Source organism: Rhamphochromis sp. 'chilingali' (assembly GCF_963969265.1).
Source record: "Rhamphochromis sp. 'chilingali' genome assembly, chromosome: 10".
Taxonomy (NCBI): domain Eukaryota; kingdom Metazoa; phylum Chordata; class Actinopteri; order Cichliformes; family Cichlidae; genus Rhamphochromis; species Rhamphochromis sp. 'chilingali'.
Window position 1 is genome coordinate 24,998,537 of NC_137937.1, and position 12,973 is coordinate 25,011,509.

The 12,973-nt window shown below is 42.0% G+C and overlaps 1 protein-coding gene across 1 annotated transcript in view; it reads right to left on the reverse strand.

The window, feature by feature from the left end:
* The window catches only part of pde4d (phosphodiesterase 4D, cAMP-specific), a 209,862-nt gene extending 200,557 nt beyond the window's left edge, over positions 1 to 9,305 (reverse strand). Inside the window, exon 1 of the mRNA XM_080892995.1 lies at positions 9,168 to 9,305. The gene's annotated coding sequence lies outside the window, so the exon portion shown is untranslated. The remainder of the gene's footprint in view (positions 1 to 9,167) is intronic.
* Positions 9,306 to 12,973: the final 3,668 nt, after the last annotated feature.

Consider the following 12,973-nt stretch of genomic DNA (forward strand, 5'->3'; position numbering starts at 1 on the left):
GTGGAGATAGGCCTCCAAACCTTGGAGGGCCTGAGGTGTCCCCAGAGAGGTGGCGTCTGATACCCAACCTGACATATAGACACAGACATACAGGCACACACAGACACAAACATCCATTCCCACCCTCATGCTCTCATATGCACTCACTCCACACTCAACCAACGTGGAGACAGACATAAAGAGACGCTGTACACACGATCACACTCCCCAAGCGTACTCTACAAACCGCAAGTGCAAATACTGAGCGACAGGGGCTGCTAGCAAACACTGAAATACATTTTTGCACGCAGCAATGAATTTTGTTCACTCAAATTTAGCTTTTCTTTGCTCAAAATAAATTTCTCCTCAAAATGCAACACTTGCACCTGCAAATTTTTTTTTACGTGCGCTCAATTTTTTTTTTACGTGCGCTCAGAATAGTGGCACAAAAATAACGCCATACTAAAGAGGTAGGACAGGTAGGTAGGATGGCACATCAATACATGCTGTTGCTGTAAGGTTTGCTGTGTCTCCCAGCACAGTCTCAAGAGCATGAACGAGATTCCAGGCAGTTACTCTCGGAGAGCTGGACACGCATGTAGAAGGTCCTTAACTCATCTGTGCAAGGAGGAACAGGATGAGCATTACCAGAGCCCTAGAAGATTATCTCCGGGATACCACTGGTGTTAATGTCTCTGACCAGACAATCAGAAAAAGACTTAATGAGGGCACCCTGAGGGCCTGATGTCCTCTAGTCAGCACTGTGCTCATTGCCTGGCACCAGAGCCCAATTGGAATTTACCATAGATACCAGAATTGCAGGTCCACTCCTGGCAGGTTCACCCTGGGCACATATGACAAATGTGAAAGAGTCTGATGAAGCCGTGAAAACCATTATGCTGCCTGTGACATTATTCAGCATGACTGGTTTGGTAGTGGATCAGTGATGGTCTGGAGAGACATGTCCATGGAGGGATGCACAGACCTCTACAGGCTATACAACGGCACCCTGACTCCCATTAGTTATTGGGGTGAAATCCTTGGACCTGTTCTCAGACCCTACGCTGATGCAGAAGATCCTGGGGTCCTCCTGGTGCACCACAGCACCCAACCTCAATATGCAGGTAGGAGCATACTCGCCTGACCTAAATCCATATAATGCTACCAAGAACGCCGCCAGGCTGCACCTCAGACTGTCCAGAAGGAAGGGATGCCCTAGTCCAGATCTGAGAGAACATCTCCAAGACATCACCTGATGTTGTCAGGCCCTGCATACAAGCATGTGGGGGCCGTACAAACTGCTAAGTACCATTATGAGTTGCTGCAATTAAGTTTTGGCCAAATGGATTAGCCAGCTGCATGATTTCAGGGTGTCTTTAAAGTCAGCCGTCTGTAGGTTTATCATTTTCATTGTTCCTCACACATTACCCAGTCCATATCAGTATAGATATGATATTTTTCCCATTTCGATCCTATGTGTTTTTTGAGTCTTCCTTTAATCTACAAGTTCTCTTCTGCATCTTATTCATGGCACCCCTTGTTGATTTAATCTACCATTATCTAGCATTCTATATCGAACATTATATGCAACAAAACCTTTCATATCAGGAGGAAATATAATCTCTTACAAACTTTACTCCAAGTAATTGCATTCTGTGGTACCATTGTACAAATAAGTGATTCTAATCAGCTGAGCTGTCCTGAACTACATGGTTCAGAAAAATTATGGCTTCTGTATACTGGAGGAGTTTCCTCTCATGGGAACGCTGTGTTAAGGTCACCATGGGTTAATCATAGCAGGCAAACCAATGAGAGCAGCAAAATTCTGCTGCTCTCACTATGATTTCGTGTTTCTGATTTCTTGTCATGTTATGTAAAGAAGACCCACCCTCTGAGGCTTAGTCTAGCCTCGGATTATATCAGGAGAGCCAGAAAGCTGATTACATATCTGTAATCTTATTTTTATAAAAACATTTCCAGTGGCAGAAATACAGAGCAGGGCTCTTTTTTTTCCAACAAACCTCCCGTGATAATCAGATTTGCCAATTTGAAGCAGCACCAAAAACCACGGAGAAATGTTGCCATATTGTCTACGTAATATTCATCAAGAGAAAACATTTGCCATTAATTAACACTGTAAGTCATTTTCGGTGTTTCAAAGTGAAACAGGACAAGAGACTGATCACAATCCCCTGAATTCTCTTTTTAACCATTTAAAAGGGGCATAGCAAGCTAATCGTACAGATACACAAGACCAGAAGAGTTAGAAAAGCTCATTTTCATAGACATGTCATAAACACCTGGCCTGACCTCTGCAGGCATCAAAGAACTATGTGAATACTTTTTGGCACAACTCACTGTTCAAAACTCTGCGACTACATAAGTGACCCACCTTTATGCTATAAGACAACATGTTATGAGATGTGAAATTCATTTAGGTCTCTCTGAGACCTGTGATCCAGCATCCTTAAACGGTCTCATGGCATTAAACCCTGTTCCACCAAATATGGTGGGGAAAGAAAGGAGAGTGGGAGTGAGAAAGCAAAGCATGAGTGACATTTTAGGACAGAAAGCATTTGAACCAAGAGAAAAACTGCCGATAAACAATGTCGTTTTTTACTTTGCATGAGAGTCTGTGTTGTTCGAATAGGAACATTTCATTTTAGTGCAATCTCATATCTGCGTGAGGGACTATTAGAATAAGGATAGGATGAGGATAGATAAGAGTGCGATGATGCATACAGATATCTGTAAATGACGGAGAGTTTTATTGGGGCTTTACTATTGCACTGTGCTAGCAAGACTGTGACTTACTGAGTGATTCCCAACTTGATTAAGAAAGTAAGGACTGTGGTGTTGGCCTGTTCGTGGGTTTCAACTGCATCCGGAGACCTCTATATTATGTTAGCGTTTCTAAATGTCCTGTAGGTGAGGATCTGAGCATGAATCTGTCCAAGGTCTACTCTGTCTCATGTCCAAAATTAGCTGAAATATGCTCCAGCCTCCCGCCACCATAGAGGGAGAAAGAGAGAACAGATTAGTGAAAACCTCCTGTTTTAGCCAGCCGCATGGGAAGAAGAAGTTTCACATGAGTTGATTATCTGTGACAGAGCTGATAGCTGGCATTTTCTGATCCAATTACTCACTCACCAGAGTAAATGAGGGTTAAGTGAGTAGCTTGCTGTATGTTGCATACATGAGTACCACATTGAGTTCCTCGGTACCCTTGCAATAAAAATATGTAACTCAAAACACACTAAGGTAAGTACTGGACTGCCTACACCTACATTACAAGGCGTTTACACGCTGTAAGTAACCCCACTGAAACTTTACAATGTAACCTACGGCTAATGTGCACCTCCCCAAACTATACATCACATTGGCACAGTCTGTAAAACTACTGTGAGTGGCCTGTTCAGTACTGTTGACTCCTCCAGCTACTTTTTCACCACAGATTTATCAATGACAGCATAAAAATCATTGCCTCAATATAAAGGATTTTAATAACAGCCTAGATAAAAGAACTAACAGATATCAGCAAGAGTTCAAAATCAGAATGGGCACGAGACGATATATGAAGATGGCTCTGAAAAAAGCTGATGACAACAAAGGTTGGGGACACAGGCAGAAAATAAAGTCCCAGCTTTTAATCAGTTTGTATCCATATAAAAAAACAGCAGGACACAACCACAAGCTAATTAACATACAATGTATTATAATGCACAAGTATTAATGCTGCCAACAACATCACCCACTTGCCGAGGTCATATATAGATTGTGCAAAGACTTTCATAATCTGACTTGTTGCGGCTGTGGCTTCCTATTACAGTACCACACTCAAATTAATTGAGCTCTCTAAAATAACTATACTGCATACTGCATTGTTAGGTGCTTGATTTTATACACCTGCAGCAATGGAAATGAAAACACCTGATTTCAAAGATTAAGAGGTCTGGCCCAATGCTTTTGTCCGTATAGTTGACACTGAGTTCAGTACAGAGCAGAGAAGTCTACTTTTTCATCTCCAGTAAATATTTTCCAGTGCTCTACAAAGTGAGATCGATTGATCTGAGTGCATAAATCCTTCTTCTGTGCTTCAGCTGGCTAACACATGTCACTAACAAAACAGATAAATGTTTTTTCTCCGTTTAAACTAACAAAAACCCCTGTTGGACAAATCAGCCACCACTTGTGACATCACATCAGATAGATGGATATTAATACACATATTTGCAATGAGCGCGTCAACAGCAACATAAATCAAAAAGCTCAGCCCACTGGATGTCACGATGATGCGAAACAGAAGAAGAAAGCTGTCACATTAACCTTTCACTTCTACGCGGAAACATTCTCCACATGATTAGTGAGGAAAATGCATCATTGTGACGCAAGTTATAGTTCCCAAGAAGCTAATATAACAGGAAGATCCTAGCAATGCGAATGGCCTCAGAGAAATTACAAGATTACTTTCACTGCTGACCCCAGCCTGCTGTATCAACAGGAAGCACTCCCCAGAATAAGGAAAGAGCCTTGGGGGAGAAAGCCTCATTTTCTCTCTGTTTTGTTTAGTTACCCATAAGCCACGCCCAAAGACAAATTATATTCTCATGGATGGTAAGAGTTTTTATGAATGTCAATATTGAACAGTTATAGATGATCTTACATAAGCCTAAAGCAAAGCCATCTGCAGAGCAAACATTTTAACTCAACCATTAAAACGATAAACATGTATAATAAGTACAAATGTAAATACTGGATGAGTGTTTATATGGACAGTTTAAAAGTAGAAACCAGCAAACAACACACACGCAATTTATCTCTGAATTTTTTATAACTTTGCAAAACCTGAAAATCGAACACTCGTGTTATTTCCTGTCACTTTTCTTCTGAAGAGGCAGGCTACTTGAGAGTTCATGAATGCATGGGGCATTATTCCCAAAGTTCCATGGGTGGGAAAATGTTGGATAACAAGTGTTATTGTAGCATACCATGCTGTTAATGCAGGAGAGGCAGAATTCAACGCACCAACCGTATGAACCCAGTGAAAACAGGATTACTCTGTCCTGCAACATGATTGGACTGTTCCCAACACAGTTTGGCGGAGCTTAGCCAGTTTAAATAGACAGCTGTGCTTAGTGAAGACAGTGCTAAATGCTGCAGCAGGATAAGCAAATCGTGGCAAGCAGATATCACTCTGTTCATAACGTCCTGGACCAAGCAGGATTTCTATCAGGGTCATGACCTCACAAATACTCCACAACCAAATGACCAATTATAAACTCGCTAGCCAACTGGCAGGCCATCTCTACTGATAAGCTGCTCATATACCGGTACTAGATATAATTTAGCTGTGGGTGGAGGCTAGTTATCATGAGCTAAAGGGGGTCATTTTGTGTTTTCTTGCCAGACAAAAAAAAGTCAAGTAATCCATTTGCCACCCTTGATGTTTATTCATCCCTTCCTTGTACAAACACTAGCTGTCAAAGGCACTTAACTCCAATTACTCTGTGGGTTGTGCTCACTCCAAGCAGTGCAATCAGTTCTCAGTGAGAAACGATTTGACATGTTACAGTGAAACTCAATCCAGTTGTTTGACTGTGCTGGAGACGTTGTGGTGGGACTGGAACGATCATTAAATGCTGAACGCTCTCGTTTCGCTGTTAATCTTGGACGTGGACTCTCTGTGTATGTGTGTGTCTGTGTGTGACACAGCAACCCAATGTGGAATAACAACAAAAAACGAGTCGAGTCTCAAAGAAAACACTATTCAAGTCTCCAGTAGCACAAAGCCTTTCTGGTCTCCTGGACCAGGAGCAGCATCGCTGTGACCCAGTCCAAACACTGGAAAATGTCAACATTTGTTTACGGAAAGTTTTCCGAGGTTGAGGAAAACAAAGTATTTTGTATTTGTTAAATAAAGCACGGGGATGTGCTGTGAAGGAGATGACCAAAACATAACGAGCACATACCACCACCCTCTAGAGACATTATCAAGCCCATCCAACCCCCACCACCCCCATTATCTCCACAATTAAGTCCCTGGGCAGTTCCCAAATCCCTAGTTGTGTTTCTATAAAAGTAGTTTAAGCTCTTAAACTTTATTTTAAAAAAAAAGAAAAGCCAACAAGCACAATGGCAGGACTTCCAGAGTGACAAAGGGAAAGGGAAGTACAAGTAAGCTGCAGGCCCCAGATGCTTCTCTCTTCTTCTCCTCTCTCGTGTCCCTCAAAGGTCATTCTTCCTGTTTAACGCAGCAAAGTCATCACACACAAAAGCTGCAGAGGCAGAGATCCTCAAGAAATGTCATCTGCTTATGTCTGTGTACATGACTTCAATTAAAGACTAAATCTGCCCTACTGCTGGTCATTACAGTGTGGTTTATTAGTAAGACTTTGTGTTGTGGTTCTTTTGGTGCTTTCCAGCTGTGCTGAATGCTCGTGGGTTTTTTTATTAGCTTCATTGAGGTCGAATGGTGGAGAATCGATCTTCTTGTAAGTTTCTGTCGACACTGTTAAACACGTGTCTGTCTAAGTCTTTACACGCCAAGGGATATCGTTATTACATGTCACATTTGTCCTTGGACTTAATATCAGACAGCGCGCTTTGTACTGGAATCGCTACAAGGTTGCCAAACATCTGGAGTCAGAGAAACACCCTCTGAATAAGCAGCAAACAATTCATGACTCAAAAAGCGTTTATCATGTCACTTTGAAATGGAAAACAGATGTAACATTAATTGCTGAGAGTTTATTTCTTTGCTGGTGATCTCACAACTAAGGCGAGAGATCATGACCTGACTTTAACTATCTGCAAGCTCCGCAAAAAAAAAATGGATAGTCCCAAAATGACTCCTAACATCCAGAGTACACAACAGTTTCCAATAAAAAGGCACTTAAATGCTGTTGGCTTTGCCTGCTTATATGTTCTTGTGCGTGCGTGTCAGCGAGTACGTATGCATATTGCAGTGCTTTTGCTTGAGAGCTTTGGAGGACTTTAGCATGCTCTTACTTCTACTTAGTAGAACAGAAGAAAATAAACACTGCCATTATTACAATAATGAATATGCTTTGGGAAGCAAATGATATAATTTTCCATTAACTCCCACTCATAAACAGCCAAGAATGGCTCAGGGAAGCCTGTGACATTTGACTTTACTGGCACAAACACTGCGGTACTCCGCTATTGCTTGACCCCTGACCCCTCACTTCTGAAAACTCACAAGACTTACATCGCTATTTAACTCAAAGCCTCTCATGCTAATTGAGCCATCTGAGAACAACAAAGTCTGATAAACACTGGAGTTGACATTGTCACTCTAAGTTAAGGTCTTAAGCATCATCACAGCTGTCCACATGCAGTGTGTGCGGACAGTTCGCCAAAACCTGCAGAGACCTTCATTACAAGACTGATACAAAAGACATCAGCAGCAGTGCAGATGCCTCCTGTCCCTGCACACTACACACACAGTGCACTGAGCCAAGCTCATTACTCTGCATTCACACTGAGCAGCAGCAGCACTCATTCAGAAAAGAGACCCAGCCCAACATAACACCAGGGATAAAGAAAGAGGCTCGTAAGATTAAACATTTTCATGTTGGTGGTTTTAATGCAGTCATTGTCTAGTGAGCACAGTTATTCATTATTCATCCTAATCTGACTTGTTCTGATCTCTGCAAAGTGGAAAAGAGCACAAACACTCCTTCATGTAGGTCAGAGTCTAAGCTTGCGGTTTCAGCCACTATCGACGCACTCAGGTGCTGCACAGGTGAAACAATGGGCTTAGTGTGTCACTTGCATCTCGCTGATTAATCCATGAGGAGGTGGAGTGCGGCACTCTACTATATTTGCATAGTAGAGGTCAGGTACAACACAGGGCTCACTGTGTTCAGCACGATAACAACAAGGAGCTTAAACAGACAGGAAGGTATTAAAAATCGCACCACTTAGAAACTACAAAGGAGACAAGAAGTGTCATCATTTCCACAACTTTTAACTGGCTTCACAAATAAGGTGTGCTGAAGAGTCACCGTGACATCACAACAGTGGTCACGGTCATGTCATGAATCACAGTCTCCATCTGTGAGGTGCAACACATAAACAGGTCCACATGTTTGTTAGCTGGTCATCTGGAGCCACATTAAAGCCTCCTGGATCCAATGAAAGTGTAACGCTGTGTGAATATGATCTAACTTTTGAAACTTTTCCTGTGTTCACACAAGCGAGCACACATTATCCCGAGACAAAGCCCAGCTTCTTGTATGGGCTCTAACACACCTGTTTAACAATCTGGCGAGCTGGTTTGACTGGAAATTTGATAATCACGTCTATGGAAATCAAGAGAGCAAAGCATGTGACAGTTTAACATTACTAACTGACACTTTTCACACCCTGTGCATTAACTGAGTCAGTCCACACTGGGAGACAGACTCCCAGGAAACACTGTTTGTTTACCTTCCTCTCCTTCTTTTCCCATTCATAAGGCTGTTGCTGTTATGATAAAGAGATGAAAGATGGGTAACAGGTTATCCTGCAGTGTGTATTATCAATCATATTCTGGAAGGAACAAAGTTTTCTTAAACAAAAAATCTAACAAAAGAAGAAGAAGAAGAAGCAATGACTGTGTTCTTTCTTCCCCCACCCTGAATTTATGTGTGACTGCAGCACAATTTGGAGCAGGCCTATTTATAGCCGACTACCGCCACAACCACCCCGCAGCCTGAAAGTCACACCAGGAGATTTTGGGAGGGGAGTCCTTGAGCTCCTCTGTCAATGCAAAGCATTGCAGTGACAAGTTTGCTGATGAGGTTGGTGACTGTGAAGTCGCACTGCACCGGTCCCTCCCCTAAAGCACAAGCCTGCTTTCTATGCATTCTTCCAACACACCGAATCTAAGTCCAGCGCATGTGCATTTACACATAAACCAACCGCACGCACTTACTTGCACACACATGCAGATGGCTTCTAGTATTTGATTAGCTGTAGTGATGAGCTGGTGATGATGGTGTGAGTGTTTACTATAACCGCTGTCACACTGTATCAGTATTTGCTCTGATGTCATATTACAATCGCACGTGTGTGACTTTAGCTCCACTGCCAAGTCCACAGAAAGATAAGCCACTGTCCTACAGCTACTGTTATCAATACAGAGGAGTGACAGACAGAAAAGGGAGGGCAATGTCAGAACTTACTTTAAATCCTTCTCAGAAAGTTCCAGAAAGAGATTATTTGTCCTCTAATCTTCTGTTTCCTCTCTGAGTCCAAATGAAAGATCAAAAACAAACAAAAGTGTATTGTGTGCATCTCACACACCGCAAGTCCCACTCCACTGCTCACTGATGTTCTCTGGAATAAGGAGGGAACTCTGTTGCCAGCTCCCAGGCTTACAGCCAATCCTGTTAAAGTTCTTTCTGACTCTTGGCCAATGGCGTGCGCCTCATTCTCCGGCCCTCCCCGCCCCCCTCCTCTTCCTCCTGCTGCTGAAGCTTCTCATGATTGTGGACAAACTCATAGTTGTGGAGTATGACAGAGTAAGAGGAATTACTGTAGTATTTACAGTGTGAGCAGCGGTGGGGAAGATTTCCATTACGAAAGAGCGGCGAACAAGTGGACAGATAAAGAAGCCAGAGATTAATTATAGTGGTTGGTTTTAATCTGTCAGGATACTTTTCCCTTTTTTTAAAGGGTGATTTATCAGCATGGATTATTAGTTTAAAATAGCACAATCCTGCTCCGTCTTTTTAAACTTAGCTCAGGCGCTGACATGTTTAATTATTACATGATTGTAATAAAAGAATTATGATGGGGGTTGACGGGTCACTCCATCCTCACGATAGATTATCTGCTTATCTTTTTAGCATCTGTTCACATGAAAATAAGGACTGTGACGCAAACAGCGACAAAGACTGAATCGTGTTTGACATGTTTTACTACATAGCTGCAGTTCTACAGATGATGTGACACCCTATTGCTTCAGTGGCCAGAGGGAATATAGCATGCTCCGAAAGACATGAATTGCAAATGCTCCCAACAACACACGGACAGATATGGCTTGTGTTCCAGGGCCAGTGAGCATCTGCTCTGCTTGTATATCACGGAAGCCTCTCTAGCTATCAGTGGTACTGATAACAACTCACTTGATAACATGCACACTCAGACATCTTTCTTTTTGCTCCCGAGGGGCTGGAGCCATGGTGTTTGGTCAAGAGGGATTCTCCCCTCAGTCAAGAGGTGGAATTAGTCAGGTTGCTTTTACTCCAGCAAGTCTTCGGGCAAAAGCATGAGCAGCAGTAGCAGAGAGTCTTTTTTCGAAGGGTAGATAATAACGATGATATTTGAATCAAACTGCGTTTTCAGCCCGTCTCATCCATCTCAGGCGCAAGATGAAAATACTTTATTTATTTATTTTTCAATTTCTAAAAAAAATGCAATTCCAGGAAAATAATGGAAAAGAGGAAGAAAAAGTAAAATCATAAACAAAATGGTATTACATATGAAAGTCGTGCATATTAATTTATTTTCAAACACAGTCTTTTATTTGAGGTTAAACAGGTTTCACCTTCGAGCCTGTGTTCATAAATGAGGATATGACTTTATTAATGATTAAAAGCTACAGTTTGTTTGATGCCTATTAAGACTCTCTATTGACATATGATCTTTATTTAAGGGATTTAAGTGACTTTGAAGGCGTCGTGGTTGTTGGTAACAGACGGGCTGGATTTAATATTTCAGAAACTGCTTATCTACTTGGATTTTCTCATTCAACCGTCTCTAGAGTTTAGAGAATGATCAGGAAAAAAGAAAAATATATTAGGTGAGTGCCAGGTTTCTGTTGATGCCAGAAGTCAGAGGAGAATGGCCAGACAGCTTTGAGCTGATAGGAACAAATGATAATCCACCTTTGGACACTGAGGATAGTCTATAAGACAGAAGTACAGAACATTTGGAAAGAAAAATGTTGCCCAGTCTGATGAGTCTCAGTTTCTATTGTGACATTTGGAATGTGGGATCAGCATTTGGTGTAAACAACATGAAACATGTCCATCTTTTTATGACCACAGTGCAACCATCTTCTAATGGCTGCTTCCAGCAGGATAACACAGCACAGAGCTCAAATCATCTCAAACTCAAACTGAGTGTTCACTGTACCCAAATGGCCTCCAAGGTGACCAGAACTCAAAATCTGCAACTGTGCAACGCGAACTTGTTTCCAGTACCTTGTTGAATCTGTGGCATGGAGAATTAAAGCAGTTCTGTAGGCAAAAGGGGAGATCAACACATCACTAGCAAGCTGTAAGCAACAAAGTTGCTGATGATACTTTTATTTATCCATACTGTTGAGTAGATATGAACTCGTATTCCTTCTCGTGTTTCTCCATGTTCATATTTCCTCCTATTTCCTTGTTTCTTGCGTTGCTCACCTTTGCCTTCCTTTGTTTAAAATTTGTATTCTGTGTCCCTGTGGTTTTTCCCGCCCAGTATTTTAGTCGTAATTTTCCTGGTTTGTCTCTTGTTATGTTGCATCCTTTGATTTCCTTCCTTTGTGGCCATCTACCCCACCCTTAGCAGGTTCATTGTGTTCAACAGTTATCACCTGTGTCCAATCAGCCGTGTGTGTATAACAGTGTCACTCCCAGTGTCAGTTTATGTATTTTCCCCCCTTTCCTCTGTTTAACCTTCTCAGTGGATTTCTCTTTTGTTATGCCAGTTATGTGAACTGTTTTTTCTTTTTCCTTGTTTCTTAGCTGCAGCTTATTCTGGTGTTTGCATTGCATTTTTTGGTAATACATAAAATCGATGTATTACCTTAAAAGTAAAATTGTCTTTCGGGAGTAACTTTGTGGTAAATATCACAATGGTGGTTCAGTTTTATGACAAGCATGCAAAAAGGCAGGCAGGGATACATGCAGCAGAGCTGGGAAGCCCTCAGAGAACAGCCAGGCATTCAGGTTGGGCTTCAGCAAAGAAAGCAGAGTCCTACTACACAAAGCTGTCTGGCCCCAAGGTTTGTCAAACTCACAGGAGTGGAAGGGTTATGCTAATACTGTGCAAAGGGTGAACATTTTGTTCTTCTTTTGCATTGTGGCATCAAAACATCATACACAGAGTAAACAGCAGGAAATGAACACAAACTTACAAATGCAATTTGTCGGAGGAAAGGGAAATTGTTTTGAGTTTAACCTGTAAAAGCCAAAGAGCGGGAATTCCTTGAAGACATGAGAAAGTGGGAAAAAAGCACCCATTCTCTGCTGCCTCTCCCTGAGCAGACATGACAGGTTTACAAGCACAGAGGAAGCAGCTGACAAACACACACACAGTGTGCCGGACTCCGTCTGCAGAAGCCTTATTGAAAGACAAAACGGCAATCGATAAGTCTGCTTTGGGACGGGTAATACACCGCTGCAGATACATAACTGCATAACATCCCCCTCGCCAAAACGCACCACATTTGTTCCACTGCAGTGAACGGAGAAGTACCGCAAAAGCTGTTGACAGGAACCATCTCTGTGGGGGAAAGGTGCTCTTCATGGTGTGAGTTATGGAGACTCAGTACTGTGTAAAAAATAAAAAATAAAAAGTTCCCAAAGGGACAAACACACGGAGGAAAGTAAAGAAAGTAAGCACTGTGTTCCAGTGTTTTCCTAAAAGCAAGCATGAGATCATTCCATGATTTCAGCTGTCATTTTTCTCCAATTCTTGGACAAAGATGAGTAACAAAGGATCCGGACATAAATAAACGTAGTGTTTGGCTTTGAAGAGACGGCTCATCGCAGCAGATTATCTTTGCGGTGAGTGACGTTAAAAACATAACGTGATTACAAGTTGTCGAAAACCACGTCTTCCTGTAGAGCATCACCTCTGTCAGCTCCGTCAGTTACAAACCTCCCCCCCACCAGGCTTCATTTTTAATGAGCATATCAGTTTGAAAACATTACAAATGAAACCTGTAAAGGTGGGAGCACCTTATATCTGTTATTTAAATTTTGATCAGCCAAAT